General features: G+C 46.4%; 2 long non-coding RNA genes across 2 annotated transcripts; one reads left to right on the forward strand and one right to left on the reverse strand.

Moving 5' to 3' along the window:
• Positions 1-600: 600 nt before the first annotated feature.
• Positions 601-3,834, reverse strand: LOC130684662 (uncharacterized). The gene is made up of 2 exons (XR_008999033.1): positions 3,576-3,834; positions 601-1,933 (listed from the first exon to the last, which is right to left on the reverse strand). It is a non-coding gene; the product is annotated as an uncharacterized LOC130684662 (long non-coding RNA).
• Positions 3,835-8,808: 4,974 nt separating this feature from the next.
• Positions 8,809-11,626, forward strand: LOC118919151 (uncharacterized). The gene is made up of 3 exons (XR_005027381.2): positions 8,809-8,960; positions 10,145-10,962; positions 11,226-11,626. It is a non-coding gene; the product is annotated as an uncharacterized LOC118919151 (long non-coding RNA).
• The last annotated feature ends 15,406 nt before the right edge of the window (positions 11,627-27,032 follow it).

The following is a 27,032-nucleotide window of genomic DNA, read 5'->3' on the forward strand; positions in this document are numbered from 1 at the left end:
AAACAAATAATCATTTAAATGGCGGCCCGGCATTATGTTCCGAGTTGTGTGCATTAATGTCAACATCTGGTACCAACATTTTGACAATTCTATTAAAATGCCCCAGCATTCCCTATCTAACACCTGTTAGCTCTAATTTTCTTTCCTGAGAAGCACACCAGTAGACAGGGTAGATTCCAAATCATTTATCACTTTTAAAGTGCTTCCATATGCGTGTTGGACCCAGCCTGGCCCTAGGCAAACGTTTTCTGAATGCATTAAAATTCAGGATGATTTTTTTTTAAGTGTAGACACCAATGTTTCATTGAATTCATGTCTGGCAATTATTAGCTTAAATTATGGCTCACACATGACTTGACAAAGTGGACCATGAATTAAAACACACACACACACACACACACACACACACACACACACACACCAGAACTTTTCAATAGATGCACCCCACTCCTACATTGCTGGTTATTGAGATGTCAGTCAGTAATCATTAGGCAAGCACTTTTCATGGAGGGAACTGCTAAGAGGCCCAGGAGTCCCAAGAGATTATCTAAAAATGTCAAAAATGTTACAGTATAAATGAATGACACCAACAAGAGAACATGTGTTAGAGACGCAAGTAATTAGTTAACATATTACAAGTTTCAAACCTCTGAGCAAAACATGCAACAAAAATTTCCTCTTGACAAAAGGCAACAGATAAGATCAGGTTGATTCCCAGACAATACAATCTCCCTGAATTGGAGCAACCCTCCAGCACCCTAGGAGGGAGGGATGATGGGGGGATTCAGGGGTTTGTGGGATGTGAACCCCCCAGATAGGTCCTCCTTTGCCTGGAATAGACTGGCTTATTAACTGCTGGGCTCTCACAGTGGAGAAGTTGAGTCTGAAATGAAGGATAATATCCCACGCCCCATGGCTCCAGCTCACCAAGCTAGCTGCCAGCTCCTTATTCCGGCTTCAGAATGAAATTTACAAGGTCCAATGAAATCTTACTGCTGTTTTCAAAGGAAAGGAGGTGCCTGCGAAAGGTGACAGGGGTGCGGATATTGTACGGGCATATACTTGCTCATTGCTTTGCAGAGATTTAAAAAACTAAGTATTGTATATTTTATAATATCTCTCTTCCTCTCTTTCTGCCTACATACACACACACATACACACACATACATGCAGATATACATACAGAAAAGGTATTTTAATCAAAAAATCCTCCCACAGATATACACATACAGAAAATACATTTTAAGCAAAAGTACACATGATGTACATTTGGGCTTAGGTTTTGAATAGGTCCCTTAGAAATACCAAGTGAACACTAAGACTACAAGAAAGAAGGGATGTAAATCTGAGTTCACCAACTCTATACATGTAAAAAAATTTGTAGACAGTTAAAAACGTCTGCCCCTGTACACACGCACACCTACACTTTCACACTTCCTCTGTTTACTAAATAACATTTCAGCACAGTTTTCATCTTATAAGGAAAGTGTTTGAAACTTGGAATAAGTGCACTTAATTAAAGGAAGGCTGTGAAAATGTGCACTAATCTGATATGACTAATAGCAAAGTGCATGAAATTGCTAATTAGAATTTCATTAAAGGTGCTGCTTTATCAGACTGTGAATATCACAACCTTTAAAATTCTTTCAGGAGAGCTTAATTCCTTTTCAAACAGAAATATTCTTTAAAGACATTTGATTTGTTCCGAAGGAATTCATAGTTTAGGCTGGAACCCAAAATGTTGCGGATGTTCTAGGAGGTGATCTCAGAATAGGAATATAGATCAGGGACTTTGTTTCATTTGCCTGATGAATCCTTTCCTCCCCACTTCTAGGGATTATGGTTCAAAAACCCAGTCATGAAAACAGAGTCGAGTCCTTGGTTTGTTCCATTTGTAATTTGTTTTCTGATGGAGCCAAACATTTATTCTCTCCTAAAGAATGAAGGAAAAATTACTTTAAGAAATTTTTAAGTCACTGAAAATAAAATTAAGCATTTGAATGTTCATACACATTAAACAGATAAGAGGGAACACAATAAAATATTATTTTCTTTAAAGGAAAAGGCCATCAATTAAAACATAATTATCCATCAGCTTTCACTCCTTCTTTAAAAAAAATACAAACTCTTACAATACTAATAATACTTCAATTATAAAATGCAATTTTTAAAACTAGGAAAGTACACCATTAACAATAGCAAATGAATTCTTAGTCTTTCTCTGACTTGTTTTCCTAGGCTATAGAGTTTTCTTATTTCACATTTTAATTATTCCCTGCACTAAATCTGCATTTCAGTTTGGTTTTTACCATTCAGATTTAAGCAGTTCTATTTGTCTGTTCCTTCATCTTTTCTATTTCAACCTTATTTTCTGTCACTTCTCTTCATTTTCCTTGCCTGAAGTAGGTATTCCATGTGAATCTCTCTGCACATAACTCAGTGTCACCAATTACATTTTTTAATTTGCTGTTCTACCTGGTTGTTCAAGGCTTTTTGCAATTAGTAACTGGGTTCTTTTTAATATTCAAGCTTAATTGAACAGTTATGTTTTGTTACTGAAAAACTACTAATGTTAATGGAAACTATAGCTCACTCAAAGCTGCAGTTTACTTTTACAGAAGTTGTTAAAAATCCAGGCTGGCTTCAAATCTGCTGAACACACAGGTTTGCAGTGATGTAATTTTGCAGAATTGGATATTTTAAATAAACCTTGAAACCTTGATTTAAAAGTCAATCAGTCATATTTACATGGCTACCATATCTGAAAAGGGGAGCAAATGAGAACAGAAGTAACTTTGAAGAGCAGGGTGATTTCTGTGGCCATTCATACAAATCTCAAGGGAGTTAACTACAGTTAGCTGTGATTTTAGCTCTAGTGAGAGAATTTCAGGGCATTTAGGTAATGTATCAACTGTGCTGGGTAACAGATAAAAGATTACTTTTTCCTCCCCAAAATTTGGGAGGTATATTTGTGCAATAAATGCAATGATTTTAAAAGATCGGTCTAGACTTAAATGAATGAAAATTACACTTGTTAACTGTAATGTCTGGAGTCTGAGGTGGGGTGTCAGTCTTGCCTATCTGTGGGCCACCGTAGTTAAACAAAGCTGCTAATTCGAATGTTTTAAGTTTCAAATGGAGAAATATTGCTCTAATCTGGCAACAATGGTGCTGTTGTCCTTTCAAGTACTCTGCGACTGCAGACTCCTTACAGTTCGTTTTATGCAAAACGAATGGCAGGCAATTGTGATTTAATTCTTCTCAAGTAAATTACAGTGAGTGCGTGACACCAAGCCGCGGCGGACCCTCCTTTCTCCGTCAATAACTGAATTAATGATGGCAGGAGTGAAAACAGCAATTGTGCACAACAGCCCTTCCCCAGCCCCCTCCCCTGCTAAGGGGAGACCTGCCAATCAGGCAGCGCCACCCCGAGGCTGGGAATCCCCGGGCCGCTGGGTTTCGGGGCTGGCACGCTCGGGGGTCTCGGCGCGGGGGTCACGGAGCCCGGGGCTCGCTCGAGCGGAGGTGCCCGCAGGCGTCGGCGTGGGCACCGAGGGCCGCAGGGACCGGCCTACTGCGCTGGATGTTCGCGGCGGAGTTACGGCAAAAAGGGTTCCCCGGGTGGGCTGGTGGCCCCGGGCGTTCGGCTAATAGGTTGACCTACTGTGACAGCACACCCAGAGGGCTCCCGGAGGAGGCGGCGCTGCCGGGCGGGGGGTGTAGGGGGCGGTCTGCGAGCCCCGTCTCGCCCTGTGTCAGACGGACGGAGCCCAGGGCCGCTGGGAGCCCAGAGCGCCAGTTCTCGCCCCCAAACCCGGGAAGTGGGCCGGAAGGGAGACGCTGCGGAGGGAAGCCCGAGCGGGCGGGCGGGGAAGGCGGGAAGGGCGGGCGGCAGTCAGGCGTAGAGACGTTGGGACGGAGCCTGGCTCCTGGCACACGGCGAGGGCTCAGTCATCACCAAACGGGCCGCCAACGTACTGTGGGACCCGATCACTTCCCTTTGCGCTTGAACCAAATCCGAACTCCTTTCTGGGGCCCACGGGGGCTGTGCCTCCTAGCTGTGGCCTAGGATCTGCTCCGCTGGCCTCCGGATTCCGAATGCCAGGCTTGGAATCCTGCCTGCCCTGTCTGCAGTGAGTAACTTTGGGCAGGTTACTTAACCTCTCTGGCCTCAGTTTCCACAACCTACATGCAGTTAATAAATGGAACCTTACCTTCAAGAGTCCTTAAGGGCATTTAATGAGTTACCAGTCAAGTGCTTAGAATGGTGTCTGGCACAAAGTGAAGTGCCTAAAAATGTAAACAGGGCTCACTCTGTCTCAGCCACATACACTTTTCCCTTTTCTTGGACCTCCCTACAGGAGTCCCTGCCTCAGGGCCTTTGCACCTGCAGGCAGAGCTTTTTCCTTGTTGATGTCATGGCTTCTGCTTCAGCTTAGCTGTCACCCTCTGAGAGATTTTCATGACCACTTCCCCTCACTCCCCCCCACTGTCACAAAGTTCTGTGTTTTCTTTGTAGTATTTATCCTCATCTGAATGAATATTTTTCCTTATTTGCATAGTGTTTATTGTCTATCTCCTCCCCAGAATGTCAGTCCCATGGAAGGGAACGCACCCCAGAGCCAACTGGTGTCGGCACTTTGATCAGTGCCTGCCACGGAACAGATGCTCAGTGAATACTGTAGCTCGATAAGTGGTCACATCCTCTGACATACTCATGAAAGTGATTGGACAACATCATATCTAAGTGTCTAGTTCTGTTTAGTAAGTGAAATTGTCAGCATGGAACTTATATTTTCAAAATAAAAAAAACCCCAACAATTTTCTAAATGGTGAAAGACAACTAGAGACTTCTCTCAGTGTCACTGTCTTTCTACCCCGAACAGTTTTGACCCTGAGGCTAGAACCCGTCTCTGGGAGCTGCCGCCTAGGCTCCCTGATCCTGGGCGGTGATGCAGGGACGTCCCGATTTTGTCTCCAGCCTTAGTTTCTTCTCTAACTGAGGGCCCTGCTGAGTCCAGGCCAGCCAGCTCCCAGGAACCCCATACACTTCCACCCAGCAGTGCAACAATCTCACCTTCATGCTACCTGCCCTTCAGTGCCTCCCCTTCCCCCAGTGACTACAGCTCCTCAACCCCCTTTTCAACAGAAAAGACCAGAGCATTTCTGTTCTTTTGATTGCCCCTTGTTGGCATTAATCACAGATTCACACCTGCCTTTCCTCTTCCCCAGAGCCAGCTGGTTTAGACTGGCTCCTGCTGGGCTTGCCAGACCATCTAAAGGAGCCAGGGAGGGCCGACAGAGGCTGGGTGGGGCTGCCTCAGCAGCTCAGCTCATGTTGGGGTGATGAGTCAACTGGCTAGGGTCGAGGTGTCTCCAGGCTCAGGCTGGAGCCAGGGACGGAGTATTTCTGGAAGGCCTGGCCTGGCTCCGCATCTCACACTATTTATTTACTCAGTGAGGTCATTATAAACAATGAGTATCTCAGACATGGTGACCTCCTCGGTGGCCAACTTCCATGCCAGAGCCATATCTTTGGGAGACAATTTGAAGACCTCTGGCTATCCAGTGAACAAGAAGTTTAAGCTCGCATTCATTCATGTTTCCAAAACCAGTAGTCAAGCACCATTGGATTGGACACAGCGATGGTGCCAGGGACACAGATGACAATAACAGCTAGCACTTGCTTAGCACTTCCCATGCCAGGAAGTGTTCTAGGTGCTTCATGTGCATTACATCACTTAACAAAGTACAGCGCTCTGAAACAGGTTTTATTATTATCCCCCTTTATGCAGGAGGCAGCAGTCTCAGAGACGACACAGAGCTGGCCGGACTACATAGCTAGGGAGTGATGGCGCTGAATTCGGAACCAGAGCCTGCACTTCCAACCACCACATTGCATTGTCCCTCTGGCCTAGTCTCCAAGATGAATAAGATACAGCTTCAGCTGTTGGGGTCACAGAACCTCAGAAGCAAACAAGAAGTCTGGTGGATAGAGGATAGAGTCTGCATAGAATATCTGTGGTGATGCATATGGTTCTATGCACCAGGTTCTGTTCTAATTGCTGTACACAGGTCATTAGCTCTTTAACTTGTCACAGCACCCTAGGAGGCAGGAAGTAACACCATCCCCATTTTACAGATAAGCCAGAGAAAGTGTCCTTCCCACAGTCTCTGGGTTAGTGAGTGGCAGAGCCAGGACTGGAATGCACAGAGCCTGGCTCCAGGGCACATGCTCTTACCCCTGTCCTGTTTAAGGTCTCTGCCTGATTGTCCTGGTGCTCAGGTGCCAGCCCTCAGACAGCCAAAAGGGTGCTGAGTCCCTTTGGTTTCACCAAAACATCCTGCGCTTAGAGCTGCAGGGCCTGGCTTGGAGCCCCAGAACTGTTGCTGGCTAACTGCAGCTCCTGGGGAGTCACCATTTCCTTGTCCGTAAATGAGGTAATAAGGTCAGCTCTCCCTGCTTCCCAGGGCCACTGTGGGCATTAAGGATGATAACACACAGGGCAGGTCCCCGTAAAGTGTGCATTCAGCACCATGGGGTGGGTGGCAGGTGACTGACCTACCTTAAAGATCAGGATGCATAGCCCATGAAACATGAAGAGGTGATTACTTTCATTGTAAAACACTTGGCTATAAATGAGGTGTTTCTTCTGATGATGCTGATGGTTAGAGAATTAAGTCTGTTACTTTTTTGGTCTTTTTTTTTTTTCAAGAGTACTGTGTTCGAAGGCCTTGGAGATGGCTTCGTGCCAGGCCTGTGCTTGGTGCTAGATGTGTTAAACCCCATGGTGCTCCTACAGCCCCCCATTTTACAGGCTGAGAAACAGAGAGTTGAAACAACTGGGGCAAATGAAAGGAGGGGCAGGGCTCCGAACGACGTCCTACTAACTGCAGTCCTGACATCTGCAGCTCCCGGGACCTGGCGCTAGTCTGACCCATGGGGTCTGCCTCTTTGCCCTTCTGCTTCTGAAGTTTGGGCTTTAGCTGCATCTTTCTATGAGTGCCCCACTTCCCCAGCCTTGATGCTTTTACATCCTTCACCTCTCCTCGGTCTTGGGGGTCCAGGACCCACACAATGCCTCTGCTGAATAGCTGAGGACTGATTTTTCTCCACCTCTCACCTGTCCACCCGCCAGCTTGCTGCTTTTGTGTAAGAGCATGAAGTCCACACCTTGGCCTTTTGTACGGCACGAGGCAGGGGGATCTGCTCTTCTTTCCCCAGGACAACACCTCTGAGGTGTGAAACACAATGTCGGGGGGCCGGGGTGGTGTGAGGACAGATAGCGTTGCCTTGGCTCCCCTCCATGGTCAACCCACACCTAATTCTGCTCCCAGAAGTTGAATTTACTTTTACTTAAATGACAAAGTGGTCAGAGATAGTAAAAATCCATTGTCATGAAGCCATTTTATGTATAAAGTGGATATAAAATAAAAACCTATTACTAATAGTGAGGATAAAGTAAATAATGTACATAAAGCAAGTGGTATTTATTTTTCTTCTTCATCCCTTGCCTTTCCCACCACTGTACAAGTCCTTTTTGAAAGGCTGTGCAATGTGTTCTCCAAACGAGTTTCCTTATCTCTTGGGTACACAAGAAGACTACATTTCCCAGACTCCCTTGTGGAAAGGGGCCCCATGTGACTTGAGTTCTGGCCAGTGGATCATGGGCAGGAGTAATGTATATAGCTTCCAGCCCTGGCTCTTACCATTACTGTAAGACATTTCATGCTCATTTTCTCCTCCATCTGCCAACTAAATGTCAATGCTCAGGGTGACCTTGGAAGCCACCTGTGGAAGATGGGGAGCCCACACCAGTAGAACCTTGTCCTTTACTGCCTGCCCCCTATCAGCCTACTTGACTGTGACATGTTGTATTCAGCCATTGAGATTTTGGGGTTGTTACCACAGCTAGCAGTTAGCTTATTCTGACATATGCAGAATTTTATAGAACTTCTACCTAATACATACACCTACATACATTCCTACAAGTGTTTGCACATATTTTAGAGTCTTCCCAATGTTAGGACTTTACTACCTTAAAGAATAAGACCCAGCAATTGTTACTGGTGATGGTGAGATGATTATAGAGAGCCACTTGCTGGCTTCAGGGCTTCTCTGTAGCAGAGAGGTTCTGAAAACAATCCCTTACCTAATGGAGTTAAGTGACAATCTCACCTCTTGGGACAAAGGTCTCCTAAGGAGGCATCACTGATGGTGGAGACACTCTCCTCCATGCTGCAGCTGCTAAAGCGCATGCTCTCATCCCCATGGCACCTCCAACAGATACGATGGCTCACAGGTCACAGGATCAGGCAGAGGCTCCTCCCAGCTGAGCCTCTGAGACTGCTCAGACCCCCTGATGCACCCTCCGTCTGCCTTGGGTGAGGCTGGCTCTATAGAGAGATTAATGCTGCCTCCTCTATTAAATCAAGTGCCTCCTGGAGGCCAGGGCTGCGTGGCATCCATCCCTTTCTCCTTGGAGTCTGCACGGGGTCAGGGTGTGGTAGATAACATTTGTTTTGCACAGGATTATTAATTTCAGGGATCAGGGACTGTCTTTATAATCTTCTGGGAAAAAAATCAAAATTCTCAGCCTTTGATAAAGTTTATTAAATTAAAAATAATAATGTATTATTACTAATATATTGAATGTCCATTCTGTCCCAGGCTCTTCTGTTATTTCATTAAATCTTTCCCCATAATCCTGTGAGATGAGTGTTAAATGGCCCATGTTCCAGGTGAGGAAGTGGAGGTGGAGAGGTGCCAGGTCCAGGGTCCCAGAGCGGCAGGAGGTGAATCGGAGCTTCCAGCTTTGGTCAATCCAAGGGTCATAGCAGGCGACTTTTCCTAAGCCCTTAATGTGTGCGAGGGACCATGTGTTCTAAGTGCTTTTGAGGAAGTATAATTTTGATCATTTCCTTACAGAATGAGGACTGCTCTCATTTCCATTTTACAGGTGAGAAAAACCATGGCTCAGTGAGGTTAGTTCACTCTTTGCCCCAGGGTTTCATGGTTAAGGAGGTGGTACCTAGATTCAGTTGCAAGTCATCCTCCCTTACAGTGGGCACTTTCACTCCCTGGGTAGCTCACAGTGCCTCCTTCTGCTACTCGGAAATGCAATCGGGTCCAGTAAACAGTCTTCCAGGGGCTATGACTTTTGGGTGGGGAACCACCCGTGGTCAGATTGACAGTGAACTTGTGTCAACACCTACTTTGTGCAAACTCTGGTCCCAAGCCCTGGGACGATACAAACCCAGCTGTCCTAAGGTGACAGCCTTGGGGTGAAGAGGCCTGTGCCCCTCCACTGGCAGTGTGAATAAGTCAGTGCCATGGGAAGGGCAGAAGCCGCAAACCTCCAAGGAGAAAGAGTCCGCTTAGAGAGAGGCAGGGATGGCTTTCCCAAGGAAGTGGAATTGAGCTGAGCTTCGTCTGCCTGGTTTTGAATCCCAGCAAGCTGAGTGAAGATACTTAACTTCTCTGAACCTCAGTTTTACCATCTATAAAATGGAGATGAGAAAGCTACATACTGTATAGGCGTATTATGAGGGTTAAATAACAATATTTAAAGTACTTGGAACATAGCAAGCTCTATGTGCTTATTTATTCATTTCTTTATCAAGGACTAGTAGAGTTTCAGTAGGTAAGAAAGGGAAGCATAATTCACCAAGTGAATGCTGTGAGCAAAGCCTGAGAGTTGAGATAACAGGGAGTGTTTTTAATGAATAATAAGTAGCTCAGTTTGGTTGGTTCATGTGGGAGCAATAGAACATGAGGCCAGAAAGAGAGGCTGGGGCCAGGTTAATGAGTATATACTTAACTCAATAGGCAATGGGGAGCCATTGAATGTTTTTGAGCAGGGGGGGGGACTTCATAGCCAGAGCTGGGTTTTCAAAAAATCTCTTTGGCTGCAGAGTGTAGGGTGGGTTGGAATTGGAGTGCTGGGAGAAGCCCAGTGGAAAACTATTGTCACAGGCCAGGGGAGAGGTGGTAGCAGCCGGCGGGGTAAGGGAAGCACGGATTGGCACTCATATCAGAGGAGGTGAGCTACACACACCCTTGGCCAAGGGCAGGCGTGGCAGTGGTGCCCATTCAGGTCCAAGTGAGTGGCTGGGAACCCACAGCAGGGATTTCCCTTTGCAGGCTCAGGCTTGGGATGTGGTCCCTGCAGGCAGCACCGCCATCTCCGTGCCAAGAAAGACAAAAGAAAGGTAGGAAATGGGGGACCAGCCTCCGTTGGTCTTGAGAACCCAGGGCACCTGGTTTCTGGGGTTGAAAAACTGTCTGATGGTCCAAAAACAGGTTACAGAAGACTCACTTGGAAGGGAAAGGGAGCAGGCTCCTTTTGGGTTTTCATCTAGGTTTTTGAAAAGCAAAGTAGACTGGCGAGAGATGCCTGTCTGAGGCGTGTTTTATCGTAACCTTTCCATGTAATCCTGAAAGCCCACCTAATCAATTGAAGATCATAAAATATTAGACTTAATGCTGCAAAGTGCTGCTTTTTAATTCACATAACAAGCTCCTAAATAATTCAAATAGCAAACAGACCCTGCAAGTCAATGGTGGGAGGCTGCTTGGATCAGCGGGAGAGTGTCAACACATGCCACATTTCCCGGATCGACTCCATTTCAAGAACCCTATTAAGTTAATTGCCGGTTTCTGACAGCAGAGAGCATGCTGGGAGCACAGCAAGCTTTATTAGCCTCTGTGGCATCTGGAGACATCAGCCATTTTGCCCCTACTTGCAGGCACTGGGAGCAGCACAGAAAAAAGTAAATCAAATTATGAGATAATAAGTGCTTTTGGCAACACGTGGGCATCAGATTCATTGGTGAATCCAAAGGAGTTCGAGTGTCAATTGTCAGACTGTTAAAATTTTTACAACACTGTCTATATGTTGCAAAAGTCTCACAGGATGCCACGGAGCAGTTACATCATTTGGCACTGCGTGGTTGATGCAGGTGAACGTTAATGCAAGCGGGGGGGTCCCCACCCCTTAACAAAACTACTGGAGGGAGAGTCTCTAGAAGAATGGGAGTTGGGGTGGACAAATAAAAGATGCCCCAGTTATCCCAAATAGTCAAGTTTACACGTTCAGGTGTGTAAGCAGACCTGCCTGGGTTGGGGAACCCAGGAAGACCCAGGGGGTTCTGGAGATGATCACGGCGGGCAGGGAAAAGAAGCTGTGTGACATCAAGGTCCTCAGCCTTCTGTCCCTCCGCAGGTTCCCAGGCAGGGTGCTGCTTTCACGGCTGTGTGCTCTCCCCCTGGCGGCCCTGGTATATACTGAGTACGGAGAGAGCTGGGGGCATCTGGCAGCTTGGAGACAGGCTGGCATGGAGTGCGGCGCTGATCTCTCCAGGGCTCACCTTTGACACACAGGAGAAGACACAGGCAGAGAGAAAATCTGTGACTGCCCCACGGTCACAGAGCTAGCCAGCGGCAGCTGCCTCTAGGACCACATTCCAGTCATCCCTGCCTGTCTTCATCCCACCTGCTGTCGTTTCTCTTTTAGGCCTCAAGATATTGTGTGATGATAATAACCTAGATTAGATTGAGGTCAGCATCCTGGCTCAGCCATTTATTGTCTCCATGACCTTAATTTAAGCAAAATATATAACTTTGCTGTCATAATATATAAAGTCATATATATAATGTAATAGAAAGTCATATATATTAATATTATATATTTAAATAATATATTTATATTAAAATATTATGTAAATATATACAAATAAAAATATTTTAAAAATATAAATCTATATTATGTAATATAGATTATATAAGTGTGTATATATATGTATATATATATATTAAAGTCATAATATAAAGTCCTATCTATATGACTTCATCCCATTGACAGAATGAGGATGGGAGTGCTTACCTCAGGGGAATCTTACGGACAGGACTAAATTAATGATGTGTGTTAAATACATGAGTTAGGCCTCAAGCTCAGTGGCCAAGCACTCAGCATAATTTCCTTCCAATCATCTATGCAGAGACTAAGATGAGCAAGGTTATTTGTATTTCCTAGTGATTCTTATCCAGCAACAATCTTCCAATTTATTGGGTTTGCACCACTGAGTTTTTACATCAGTTTCATGTAAAGGGAGCCAGGCTGCTCTCTCCAATCTCTTCTTGACCCAGTCCTCAGATCCAGCCTCAGCGTGTGCAGAAACGATGCTTCATCATGAATGAGGTCTTGAAACGATAGGAATACAATAGGAAAGAACATGTGAGGATGCGAAGCAGGGGCAGAAGGCTGGGGACCAAAACAGCAGCAGGTACAAGCAGAGCAGGTGAATTGCTTGTTTCGGTCTCGGTTCTCCAGGCGCCCTGTGTTCATGGGATCGCTGTACTTTGATCCTGGAAGGGGCTCAAGACGGAATCTGGCATCCTCGTTTCATGGGTGGGGAATCTGAGGCTCAGAAAGAGGTGCTGACTTGCCTGAGGCCACACAGCAAGGTTGTGGTGAAGACACTGCCTGCCAGTTGTTCCAGTTCTCAGATGGTCAGGAGCTTCATGGCACTAAAGCTCATTGCAGCTTACCTGGGAAGAAACAGACTAATGCCACTCAGGCAAAGCCTTTCTAGCCCCTGCATTTATGGACAGAGGATGTGCCATTGCCCCAAAACCTCTCTCTGAAAATAATATCAATTCATAACTCAGCTGTCATTTCTGAGGGTTGAATTCCAGGCACTTTATTTACATTATCTGTGTAGTTTTTTGAGGCAAGTGTTGCTTTGATTTTTTCATTTTTCAGAGCTGGGAGCTGAGGCTCAAGGGTTAAGTGGCTTGCCCAAAGTCACACAGCTGGTCAGAGTCAGAGGTGGGACTTGAGCCAGCATTTATTTTGACTTCTGATCTTTTCCTGTGGCAGCAGTCTGCCCCCTTCCCCGCCACACTTAGATTTTGCCTCAGGCTGGAGGTCTCCTCAAGGTGAGATGGGGAGAGATGGATTGCTCACCTCAGGTCTAGCACTCACCAGGATGGGTGGGTACTAGCCACAGGGTGCTGTTGTACCTTCATCCTGCACTCTGACATTCTGCCTCCTTCCTCCCCACTGGCCACCTGTGTCTCCTGCCAAGAATGGGCTGGTACCCAGGGACCGAGAGCTCCTCTTGCTCAGTCATCAGCCTCTAGTAACTAAGTATATATATTAGGATCAGGTTCAGCTGCACCTAACAGAAAACACAAATAACTGGCTTAAATGCATAAAGGTTTCCCCTCTGATGTGCAGGAAGTACTGGATAGGCTGGTACCTTCGTGATCATCTGAGGCACATCTGATCACCTGGGGCACAGGCTGTTTCCCTCCTGCTCTGCACTCCCAGCATTTGGTGTCTGGCCTCTGTTTCAAAGTACCTGTGGCAGCTCCAGACATCGTGTCCACATTCCAGGCAGCAGGAAAGAGGAAATAGGGAAAGCAAGTGGCTCTTTTTCCAGTGGTCTTTTCTCTCTTTCAAGGAACTTTCCAGAAGTCCTTCCCTATGAGTTTCTCCTGTCTCCTTCTCAGGTCATGTGGCCACACCTGGCTGCAAGGGACTTTGGGAAGCAGAGTTTTTAACTGGGCACATCCCTACCTCAAAATACAGAGACTCGTGAGTGAGGGAAAATGGGAGAACAGGTACCCAAGAAACAGCAGGCTGACTCTGCCGCAGCACGATTCTGTGGCACCTCTCTGCCAAAATGCTGGTGACTGAGAATGGTGGCATTTTAAATTAGAGAAAATTGGAGTTAACTTTGGTGAGGGTTTTGTAACACATTTTGAGATAATTGGAAACGCCCGGGATGCCACTGGCCCGGGGCTGGAACCACTGTGCTTTCTGGAGCCTTTTGTTCTGGGGAAGGCAACGATGATGAAATCAATAGTAATTCACACTGTCAGCAGCTTCATCCCACACTGTCCCCTCTCAAATATGGATACGTTTTATTTCTCTGGATTTCTTCTGTCCATGACACATTTATCCTGTGGGTCTTCTGAAGCTGAGTGGAGGATGGGTTTCCTGTTCCTGAGGATTCTGATGATTAATGGGCTGTAGAAACAAACACATACCTCCGAGCCAGTTCTGCCCACGCACAGGGCACTGTATATGTGGCAGGTCCCCTCATCCTCACAACAGGCCTGCAGGCAGAGGGATTATGATCCCATATTACAGATGGAAAGTGGAGGCTCAGAGAGGTTAAGCAATTTGCCCAAGATAGCACAGTCGGTGCTTTGGACTGAATTAGTTTGTGTCTCCAACAAATTTATATGTCACAGCCCTGTTCCCCAAAGTGATGGAATTCGGAGGTGAGCCTTTGGGAGGTAATTAGGGTTAGACGAGGTCATGATGGAGGAGCCCCCATGGTGGGATTGGTGCCTTTCTCAGGGCATGAAGAGCATGGAGCTCCTTCTCTCTGCTGGGAGAGGCCAGTGAGAAGGCAGCTCTCTGCAACCCAGGAGGAGGGACTTCACCCAACCATGCCGGCACCCTGATCTCCAACTTCCAACTTCCAAAAATAAATGTCTGCTGTTTAAGCCCTCCAGTCTGTGGTGTTTTTGTTATAGCAGCCTGAACTGACGAAGGCAGCTGGTAAATGCAAAAACCAGTTTTCTATCACAGCACCCAGCCACTTGGTGGACTCCTGGTCCTCACATTCACTCCCCATGGCAGACGGTGGCTCCTGCGACAAGGGGGAGTGGCACTGAGACCTCTAAGCGTGGGCTGTCTTCTAAAGTCTTTTCCTATTTCCACCTCCTCCTCTGAAGAGCCTCCTCTAATAGTGAAAAGACCCCTGCACAGTTGCCTTGGAATCCTAACCCCATCCCCTGACCCCCCACCAGGTGGGCCCTGGCCAGCCAGGCCTCCTTTCTGGGCCCTACGCGGCTCTCCGTCCAGCCCCTTCCTGAACCTCAACTCAGGGCGCTGTGCTGCAGTCTGGGTGGAAACGGGGGCACTCATCAAGTTATGACCTGCCACAGCTGCTGGCTGCCACCCAGGTCTAAATAGCGACAAAGCACAGGCTGTTCCCTATGTTCTCTATGCTTATCCCTGTCTCAGTGAGTGAAGCCACGGAATCTGAGGACAAGCCAGGAGCCCCTCTTCTCCTCTCCCCAAGGGGCAGGAGGAGCTGCACACACAGCTGAGGCCTAGCTGTCTTAGGCTTCTCTCAGGTTTTCATGTACATAATCTAAATATATACTTTGAAAATTGAAATGTGCTCACATATAGAATGTGGCTGCAGAGAGGGAATGCTCTCTTTGAACATATCTCTTTAAAGATAAAATTATCCAAGTGTTTTCCTGCCCTTAGGAGACACTTGAACATGGCAGCAGATGTAAAATGGAAATTGAAGTGTCTCTCCCAGGCCACCGTACATGTATAAAACAGGCACCATCTATTCTAAGCGCTCATTAATAGCTGGTCTCAAAGGGCCCCGGCAGCAGCCAGAGGATTTTACTCATTAAAAAGGTGACGAGGTCGAGTTTTGTGCCTTCCCGCTTGTCGCTGCATGATCCTATCCTGGTGTTCAGATGTCGCCAGCAGGCCCCAAATGAGTGGCCCTAGATTGCTGGTGTGGGTGACCATTTTCTGAAGCGTTTGAAAGCATCGCCCACCATTGATGGGGCGAGAAACTCTTGCTGTTTATCAAGTAGATTCATCTCTCTTCTGAGGCTGGCCCAGAACAGCATAATCTCAAGACAGAACAGAGAGAAAAGAGCTTTTAGCTTGTCAGCTAATAAAAGGTCATCAACGATTCTCAACACAGTATGGTAGTCCTCTAGATGGCATAAATGACACAGAGCCCCCGAGCAACCAGGCTTGGTCTCTGGGCAGGGCCCTGGGATGCTGAGACAGGTCTGGAAGGGGCCAGGCCCTTGCACTTGAAGGTGCTGACCGACAGTGCCTGAGCTTCGCATCTCAGCAGTGCCCACTGCCTGAGGCCACTGGTTTACTTTGGAAAAAGAAGGTTCCAGGCCCATTTTTTATCCCTACTTTTAGTTCATACTGTTTTGCTTCTCCCACTGTTAGGATCAGTGTTCTATCCTCTTCTCCCACTCTTGGGTGAGGGGAGCGACACAGGCGCATCGATGGGGACTCGGAAGCATCCTGAGTACTGCTTCTCCACCCTGAAAGCTCGGGTGGAGGTGGGAAGCCTCGCTGGCCTCTGCACTTCTGCATCTTCCATATCCAAGTCCTTTTCTGCCCTGGACTTGGGCAGTTGTTTTGTCCACTTGACTTCTGTCCACTGCACCCCCCACCCTCCACACCCGGCTCAGGGGTGGCCTGCTCTGAGAGACTTTCCTTAATCTTTCTGTCTCCTCCTCCTCTGCTCACTGTACATGTGTGCAATTTGGAATGACCTTGTTTCCTTGGCAGTTCCCATGTTTATCGTGGTTTCCCCAGACTACAGGGTAGGTCCCGGGTGCGTGGGGACTTTCTCCATTATGTTCGCCTGTTTCCGCAGGCCTCCATGCAGGCCTGACCCCAGGAGGTACTTGATTTATTGAATGGGCCAACAAACAAAGGAGTGAATAAGGGGTTCTCTGATCCCAAAGCCTGGTTCTCAGTTACTCCATTAAGAGCAGCCCTTGGGGAATGTTTTCTTCACTTGTGACCCCCAGCTCTCACGTATTCCCTGCAGAAGGGCTACGGTGCTGCCCTACATTACACACTGAATCAGGTTCACCACGATGCAGGGCTGAGATTAAGACAAGGAGAAGGTCATGGCACAGAGTTCTTGTGTGGAATGTTTTCCTGATTGTTTTCATGATACAATATCAATACTGTGCTGAGAAATAAGTGTGTCTATTTTTATATCATTAGCAGATAGAAAATGTATTATTTATGAAATGCTAATAATAACTTGGGTTGTTTAAATTAAACTGAAGTTCGAAATAAGCTCAACATTAATCAAATGGATGCTGGGATGGAGTGGATGGGGAGATATGGAGAGCATTCTATAACTTTTGTTTTTTTATGCAAAGGATGCCTAGCTCCTAAAAGGACTTGAGTTGGCCTACAGAGATGTATCCATTGCCACTTTGAAAATAGACAAGAAATCCAAGGGAAAGGAAATAAGGGGGAAATATCCATCTAAGTGAAGACCTACTACACACCACCTGCATTGTGTGTGGGACCCAGAAGGCAGTGGGCTACGTATTTGGCCAGAGTTTCTGAGACACAGAGGCAAAGAGAGAGAAAAAAAACCAGGAGGTTTGCAGGAGGTGCAAGGCCTTGAGCTTTGTAGGGAAGAAAACCAAGAGGGAAAAGTTGGGGGTAACTTTGACCCTTTAAAAAAAGGATTCCAAATAGTTCCCTAGAATAAAAAAAATCATCACTCATGCTCTCAAGGTAACTTCATGCTGCTGAAATGTCTCTTCCCAATTACCTACAACTGCCTGGCAGGTGGGTTGTGGTGCTTTGATGGCCCAGGGCACCACTGCTCCAATTCTTCCAGGCCTCTGCCTGAAAACCCTCCGTTATGGCACCTGTCCTGGGAAGAGCAAATGGTTATGCTTCTGGGTGGTGGAGGGTCCAAGAGCAGGCTGTGATCAGAGAGGGAGGGCAGAGGGCCTGGGCCCTGCCAGTGGGTGCACTCAGAGGCTGAGGGCTGGGAGGATGCTGAGAACAGCTGCACGCTATTTCAGAAGCACGGTACAGTGGGGCGGATGCTGCGGATGGCTGGTGGGACAAAGCTCCAGTTGTGGCACTACTGAGCCACGCTCAGATGTGACCCTGGTCCTTCCTGAGCATCAGGCACCCAGAAGTGTGACTAGCCCGCAGGGTCCTTGGAATGCCTGTCCTGTCCTAACAATAGGATCAAAGCCTGCTCTTTCCCTGGTAGCATTTCAGGCTCGTCTTTGTGTTGTCAGCACCAGATATGATGCTCAATAACAGTCCTTTGAATGAGGGAATGAATTAATGTTTGAACAAATGAGTTCCATGACTACCACGGCCCACAGCCCATCCTTCCTTCAGCTGCGATTCAGGGTCACTTCCTCCAGGAAGCCCTTCCTGAATTCTCCTGCTCTCCCTTCTCAAGATGCTTACAGTGTTGGGAGTGTGACCAATGTATACATGCTTCTCCAAGTGTGAAGAATCAGAAGGTCTTTCTCATGTTTTCTGTTGTTCCTCATTCCAGCTAGACAACAAACGCATTTGTCCTACATGCACTCATGTGGTTCTCACAACGTATCCCAGACTTGCTAGACTCATGGAATTCAAGAGTAAATCAGGTAGACAGGGAGCTTCTAGTTTTGTGCAGGGCTGCTACTGCAAGTCTAGTATGTGGCAAACTACCGCTCATGGGCCAAATCCAGCCTGTCACCAGTTTTTATAAATAAAGTTTTATTGGCACACAGCCACACACATTTGTTTACATGTCATCTATGGATGCTTTTGAGCTAATGGCACAGTTGAGTTGTTGTGACAGAGACCATATGGCCTGAGAAGCCCAAAGTATTTGTTCTCTGGACCTTTACAGAAAAGTGCTGACCCAAGTCTAGTGGGGAAGAAAAATCTCCACAAAGATCATACAGCATAATGTGTGTCCTGAGGGACAAGAGCAGACTGATGTGATTGAGACCAGCAGGCCTGGGGACATATTTGTTACTGCAGATAGGGTGGCCTGGGAAAGCCACTCTCATGGACGTGTTAAGTGATCTGAGACAGGAGGAGGAGAAGAACCCATGTGACTAGCTGGGGAAGAGCATTCGCAGTGCAGGGAACATCATGTGCAAAAGCCCTTTGATGTGGTGGAGGAATGGAAAAGCTTGTATGGCTAGGAATGTAGTGAACAAGGGACAGCAGGATGGGACCAATGTTGGACAGGTAGGTGGGGGCAGACCAGTGGGTCCCCCTTGAATTCATCTGAGATATTTGTGGGGGATGCCATAGGTTTGGTGAGCAGGCATCGAGGAGACAAGACTTCAGGAAGTACATGGAACAGTCCTACATGACAGTGGACTGTCTTGGGCCCTGCCTGATTCTGGGGTGTCCTAATGGATATTCTTGTAGGTGAAAAGTGAATGTCCAGTGATGTAAGCCTGGACTTAACTCTCATTCATATGCACAGAAGATAGTTTTAGCACAGTGTCGGTTGTACATTGATCTGTCTAGGAACTACTGTAGATATTAAGGGAAGATTGCACTATATTTTGTTTGGAACATTACCAAGCAGCGTTCATCACATTGGGAAAATCATGTCACCCATGGCAACATCACTCTTGGTATTTGAGTCTCCAAAACAACACACCTGTTGTCCGTCTATTTAGCTGTGGCATCGACTCTGTCTTTAAACACAATCACAAGTTCTTGTGTTGATTAGTGAAGGAATCCCAGAGAATTTACGTTTTGAAAGGTGTATTGCTTTGTTACAAATTACTTTTACTCCCCCTTGATATTACAGTTAAGACATTATATTGATTAAGGTGTCAATCGGCATTTCAGTGCATCAATAATTATGTTACCTCTGAATTTTGTTTCAGGATAGCAAAGGAACATTACAAAATATTGCCTCACAGAAGCATCAGGGCAGGATCCCAAAGTTTTGTGTGATTTTTGCTACAGAGTTTGGATTTTATGCAAGAACATTGAGGGTCTATGGCAAGATTTTAAGAAGAGTGGTGGGTTCTTTTGGACAAGGGTGATGATTACACGTCCTCTTTTTCTCTTTGGTCCTCTATTGCTCTCCCTCCAGCAACTGGTCCAGTGCTGGGGTCCCAGCCAGCCTTCTGTGAAAGTGCTACCAGCCAGGACAACCTCAGCCCATAAGCTAAGCAAGTCTATGCTCACTGGTACAAAGGATATCGCTAAGGCACAGGTGTGAGCTGTTTGCTGGGGCCAGGTAGCATCTAGGGAATGATGTCTGGTAAATACAGGTGTATACATGCACTTGGGTTGAGAGGGCTTGCCTCCTTTTCCTGCCCCTGATGGCCGCCCCAGTTCTTTATGGCTGCTCTGCTTGCTGATCTACCCGCTAACCGTGGCTATGTGCCCAGACCCACCCCTGCTCACAGGCCTTCCCACCTCACTCCTGTTCCTGGGCCAATGCCACAGGCATTACTGGGTCCCAGGAGCCAGCTTCTCACCCTTTAGACCCCAGACCAGGAGCTAAGAATATCTCTAAGAGTATTCCCCAACACCTGCAACAGATGTGCTCACAAATTACCTGGTCCCAGTGGTGGAGGGAAGGGCATCATTTTTCTAAAAGCATTACACACTTAATTTGCAATGTTACATCACACATTCATGCACAGGTCAACTTTCTGGGAGCCTCTTTCAAAACCAGAGGCAGGGCAGGGATCCTGAGTGTGTCCTTCACAGGGAAGATGGCTGTGGGAGGATGTGGGGGACCATGCATGTCACATGCTTTCACATGTGCAGAGTCAGAGTGGGGGGAGAGCGAGATTCATGGGGCTGCTTTTCAGCACCTGCCAGGTGCCTCCACAGATGTCTTCTCACTTCTTTCCAAGGCCAAGTGGGCATTAACAGCCTCCTCACTTCACAAGTGTGGAAACTGAGGCTGAATGAGCTTATGTGTCTTTTTACCCTATACATACTGTGTGAGCTTGAACTTGAACCCAGGTCTCCAAACTCTTAATCCCACACTTTCCCACCATCCACAACGAGACATGAATGGGAGGTGTGCAGTACATGTTCTGTGTGCAGGGTGTAGATGTACGTACACATCAAGCTAAGCTTTTTAATTATGAGATGGGTCTGGGCACTTTGTTTTAAAAGAGTCACAGGAAAAGCTATGGACCCCATGTGAGATTATAGCCAGGAGTGGATAAGGAACCATCCACACAAGTTTAACAGGAAATAGTAAAAATGAATAAGGTTGAGTTCACTCTTCAATGCCATTGAGTCCAGCTCATTCATTTGACAAGATAATTGTCCTGAATCATTGTCATTCATTTAAGCGTTTTTAAATATTAACTTGAGGGTAGATTTGCGTGCAGAAGAGACCATTTAGAAGTTGATTTGATTAATAGAATTGACATTTGATATGTTATCACTGCAAAGTTAAAATCCTAGTTCTTCCTTGTGCTTTTAAATTTTGTTTATTAACTGCATTATTCTTTTATTCTCCTGGTAATTTTTTAAAGTTATGATTATATATAATGTGTCTATATATGTATATACATATAGATAAAACAAAATTTACTGTTTTAGTAATTTTTAAGTTTTGTGTCTACCTACTTAAAAAAATATATAAGAAATCTCTTTGAAAATTCTGGCAAAGGACAAATGGGTCAAAGGCTTCTGGGAGCCACAGCAGCGCCACGCGCCCTGGTGCCCTCTTCCCGGGCTGCAGAGGGTGCTTGTGAGCCCACCTGCTCATCTAGTAAGATTGCGCATTTCCTCCAGATCTTCACTGCTTGCTACCACTAACATCATCTCAAATCCAAGCTGCCTCTTTCCCGCTCTGTTTCTCAAAGCAATGTTTCCCCAACCAGATTTACATTTTCAAAAACCCTTCAGATAATCACAAACCCAAGAAACTTCCACTCCGCTGAGGTTTAATTAGGAGAAAACTGTCTTTCTGGTACTTCCGAGAGCCCTGCTCTAAATTTCTCCGCGGAGAGGGAAGGTTCACGCAGGATGAGCGGGAGCAAGTGGAACCTGTGAACAGCCTCCCCCTCCGTCCCCCTTCCTCCCTTGTGACGAAGAGAAAGCCGCGTTGCAGGTCACTGCAATCCCACTGTGAGTGTGCCCCGTATCATTAGGACCCAGAGAATGGGGACGATCCGAACGCAGGATAACACATTAGCAATAGATAATAGAGTCTAAATAAACATAATCAGCTTTCCACTATGTCTGCAGACCAAAGCTTATCTATAAATACCCTAATGATGCCCAACCAGCCAATTACTCGTTTCTTGGAAGAGCCCCTTATTAATGGCGTTGCAGTGAGGGAAAAACATTAATTATTGGACACAGTGGGATCTTTTACGTTCTGTCTGGTCTGGACAGCACCAATTAATGCAACAATTATTATCAACGACAGTGGCAGCGCCCTGAGCCCAGCCACCCTGGGCTCGCTCGCTTGTTGGGGTGGGAATAATGTGTGTTGGAGGAGCGTCACCCACACTTTTCCTGGAGCCTGCTTCTTCATCACTGTGGAAGCTGCCGGAACAAAGCAGAGGGTGGCCAGTTGGTTTTTCTTTTTAAGCCTCAGGATTGTGCTCCTGGGATGCTAAGTAGATGAGAGAGGGAGGAGTCAGGCACTGGTCTGTTGTGTTGAGTTGCTAAGTGAAGCCAGGGGGAAGACTGAAGAAGACAGGTTACCTACAGAGCACGGAGCACCAGGCTTGGCCCCTGCCTGCTGCCCCTGTCCCTTCTCATCACACTGCAGCCCCACTGCTTTCCTTCTTAGGTTCTCCAATCCAGCCGTGCTCCATCCTGCCCCAGGACATTTGTACCAGCTATTGCTTGTGCCTGAAAGGAAGTCCCTTGCCCTTCATGAGGCTGGGTCTTTTCTGAAGGCAGTGTGAAATTTCTTTTCTAAGGGAAGTCCTTCTTGAGCCTGAACCCAAAACATATCTTTCCTTTAATATTAATCACTTCTTATTTCTATGTTTTGCATAGCATCTATCACAAATTGTAATATATTTGACAAATGTACCTTATTATTTTATTTGTGTCTGTCTCCCCCATACAAATGCAAACTCCACGAGGGCAGGGACTTTGTCAGTTTTCTCCAGCGTCTTTCCAAGTGTCTTGCATTTAGTGGGCACTCAATAAATATTTGGTGACTGAATGAATAAACCCATGTATTGCAGAGAAACAGATAAACTTAAGAGACTCCACACCAGGTGCCACAAAGACTAAACCAGCTCTCCTTTTATTCCAGAAATTGCAGAGAAAAACCCAAACTGTTCTATTAATAGCAAGAGTGTCTCCTGCAGACTCTTATGTTGACTCTATGGCTGCACTTTAAAAGTGATGAATATGCTTGAAGGGCCTTTGACGTGCTGTCCTATAAAATATTGTCCTCTATTATTACTCAAGCCGGTATTTATTCAAGCTGGCTAAAAATGCATCTGCTCTGCCTAAGGTATAAAACAGTTGCAGGAATGCTTTTATTTTTCTCTTCTCAGTGACAAGGAGAGGATCTCTTCTGGGAGGTGTTAATTACAGAGCACTTTGGAAAATTGGTTCAGTGAAGGCTGGGAGAGCTCCCCAGAGCCTTGGTCAGGGCTCTGAGAAGTAGGCGTGCCCATGGCCCTTCTGGAGAAAGATCTCCAGGCTATTCCACTAAAAATTACCCTTTGGAGTGTTACAGCAGCTCATATGTGTTATTCAAAGTCAGAGGCAAGTTCAAGAAGCTTACTTGACCTCACTGAACCTCAGCAACCCCCAGCCACTAACCAGGGTCCAGCCTTGTGGATCCTTGACCGAGAGGATATTCTCATGAGGTTTTCTAAGCAAAGTGAAATTGTGGAAGCTTAAAGGCAGACACGGGGAGCCCTCAGACTAGGACTGCTGTACAGATGTGGCCACGGCAAGCATTATCATCCCAGTTTTCCTAAATAATTCTCTCCAGGGAAATACTTAGAAATGACAGGGACACTTGGGGCATCTGTCAAGGCTGTTTTTGCTTTCATCTCCCAGAGGGTTGCAATGACCTCAACTCACACTGATCTCAACCATTCTGCACGCCTCCCACACATTTGGTCTTGACCCTGCATTTGGGCTCAACTGCCCAGCCTCTAGGCTGTTCGGGGGCAGACAGGTTGTAAGATGCTGGAGGAGAAGGTCTGCAGTGTCTGCGCATCCTGCCCAGGTGGGATGCGGAGCTTGGTGGCGCTAGCTTGGTGGTGTTCAGTAGGAGTCTGTTTCAGTGCCACGTGGTATTGATATTTTAAGTCCCTTCATTTGCCTCCCAGACTAGCCTGTGAACCCTGGAGAGCAAGAGCCACAAACTATTCATTCTTCTGTCTCCAGTGCCTGGCAGGGGGCCCACGCCCCAGAAGGACTTTCAAATTTCAGAATGAGTGAATTTGTGGACCCTCAAGTGAAGCTGTAGCAGGAGTGTTTCAAAAGCGGCAGTCCCTGCTGCAGAACGATATTCTTTCCCCTCTCCCTGTTGAGAAGGAGATTTTGGAGTTACCACAAGCTTCTGGATGCCCAGAAAGAACACAAGAATGAAGCCTTCTAGTGAGGCGATCCAGACAAGGAGGCTGGCCAATCTGGGTTGGAGTCCTGGTCCTGCCACCTACTGGCAGAGGGCACTGGACATATTACCAAATCTTCTGGAGTCTCAATTTTCTTGTAAGATAGAAATAATGGTCACAATCTCATCCTGCTGGTGTGTTGTGCCATGGGGTAAGGACAGTAGAGTGTTTAGCTTGGTGTCTCCAAGAAATGTTATCTGCTGTGATTACTAATGCTATGATTTGAAGAGCTTTAGAACATGGAAATGAGGTCTCCAAGGATGGTCAGCTGACAAATTTATACTGAATGCTGACTGTAAGCCAAGCATTGTCCTAGGCCCTGAGGATGCAATGGTGACAAAGGCTGTTCTGTCCCAGAGAATCCATTGCATATTAACTAAGTATGGCTTCCTGCCGGCTGGAATCTCACTTGTTCTGGAGACCCTGGCCCACGTCCTGCAGGAGGACACCCAACATGGACACAGGGTTCTTGCAAGTGAATGAAAGGATCACTGTGAGCATGGAGGGAGGGTTGTCTCCACATGCACCAGTGGTGGTGTCTGGGGCGCATTTCACAGCCAGCTGTCGTCCCCAGGATCGTGCTGGATAATCACTAACCATCTTTCAATCAACCAGTGCCCTACACGGAAATGCCCATGTCAGAAGGAGCTCGATCATAAATCATAGGCTGCAATTCAGATTGTCTGCTGTCAGGATTTTAAATAAGAACTCGTATTTGAAACTACATTTTGTTTTCTCTGTGGAATCTTGATACATTTGGCATTTATCAACTGAGAGTTAAAAAAGGTCTTGCTACTATTAGCTTCTCAGGAGGACTGTCTGTTTCTCTGGGACCTCTCGTAACCCCCTTAAGTGAAGTGTTCTGTGTGCCATGTAGCCACCATCTTGTTTGACCACCCCAAATACACCTTCTAAATTGGGGGAAAATCATCGCTGGCATTGCTGTGATGTGGAAACAAATGGGCACAAAGGCATTTTATTTATTAGATTTGCAGATTGGTCCTCTTGATTTCCTTTCATTCTAATTCATCCATCTTCCTTTTATCTGCACCCCCCCCTCCTCTCCACCTTCTCCCACTTCCATGCCACACTTTCCCTCGGACACACAGTGATTCACGACTTCCTGGTAAGTCAAAGAACATGGTTGTCATTTAAAAGGCATTGAGTTCTTTATCAGAAACTACAGTGTCTGTTCCAATGGTTTCCATTATTATTCAGGATAAATGACTTCTCTTTTGAATTGAGAGCATAGTTCACTTCCAAAACAACAGCGCAATTTCCTTATCGATGCTCAACCCTCTACTGTGCAGTTGGCAGTTCCAGGCCATTAGCCGACAGACAGATGGAAGGCAGTTCTTCTGGTTTGCTGGGGCTTTTAACGGCACATAAAGTTAAGGACTAAAATTCCTGCCCAGCTTGCTTACTGCTCTTAACGTTTTTTCCTATCTGGCCACACTCCCATCATCCTGCTATCTCTTGACATTTTGTGGCAAGTTTGGTATCTTCCTTAGAGCAGGACCTATGCTTGAACCTTCACATCATATGTGTACCTTACATAATTGCTCTAACCATGTGCCATGTTCAATTGGAAACCAGGACCCTTTGCACTATCTAATGACATCATATGACTTTTATTAATTTCTGGCTAATTGCTTAGTTGGCAATTTCTAAACTTTTTCTAAATCTTATGAGGAAAGGAAATGCTGAGCAGGAAGATACCAACAGTGCATTCAAGTAATGCATGAAATATTGAATGAAGAAATGAAATCAGGAATAAATGAGACCTACAAAAATATAAACCCATGGTACTGAAGACTATCTGCTGAGTACCAATACTACTTTACTATGAAGATGGAAATCTCCTGGACTCCTGGGTGCAGGTATGGCTTGCAGGCAGAAGGTACTGGAAGGCCCTGCTGTAGTGAGTGACTGAGAAAACGGACGCTGAGGGATTGCTGGCTAGCCATGTGATGGGGGCAAGCCCTGTAGGTTTGCAGGGCCTCCATTTTTGCATCTGTAAAATCAGAGCCAAAATAAGCCTCCTTTTTATAGGGCAGCGGTGGGTTTAAATGAGATAATAACTGTGTTGCAGTTAGCACAGTGCCCGGCTCACAAAGAGTATTCAATAAAGGAAGGATAATGCTTTTCTAATAATTGAAACCAGCTAAACATGGCAAGGCCTTCCTTGGGGATGGGTCAGTAAGTCCCCTGGCCCTGGAAGCATTGAAGAGGAGGCAACAGGCTTCTCAGAATTTCTTGTGCCAACCAGTTACTTGGGCGGAATGTTAAAATCCAGATTCTGATTTAAATAGGTCCTGGGTGGGGCTTGAGATTCTGCTTCTCGAATGAGCCCCAGGGGACCCTGATGCTGCAAATGGCCACAGCTGAGTGGCAGGGCGCTAGCTGATTCCTCGGGGGGATGCTGGGGAAGGCATGTGGTAACCCAGATGAGCAATGAGCTGCACCTCTGCTGTCCTGTATGGTGGCCACTGGCCACACATGGCCGCTGAGCATTTGACATGTGGCGGAGTCCCAATTCAGATGTACTAGGAGTGTAAAATACACAAAAACTCCATATATAGAAGAAAGAATGTAAAATAGTTTATTAATTTTTATACTGACTACATGCTGAGGTGATCATATTTTCGCTAGGTTAGATAATATATTAAAATCAATTTCACCTGTTCCTTTTTTATTTTTTCTTTACTATGGCCATTCAAAAATTTAAAATGACCCTTGTGGCTCACTTTCCACTTTTATTGGGCAGCGCCCATCTCTAAAGCTCCTTTGCAACAGGAATGTCCAGGAGTTTACGGCTTTTCGCTCAGGCTCTAAGCTGATGTGCATGCGTGTCCACACGTGT

The sequence above is a fragment of the Manis pentadactyla genome, chromosome 8 (assembly GCF_030020395.1).
Source record: "Manis pentadactyla isolate mManPen7 chromosome 8, mManPen7.hap1, whole genome shotgun sequence".
In the NCBI taxonomy this organism is placed as follows: domain Eukaryota; kingdom Metazoa; phylum Chordata; class Mammalia; order Pholidota; family Manidae; genus Manis; species Manis pentadactyla.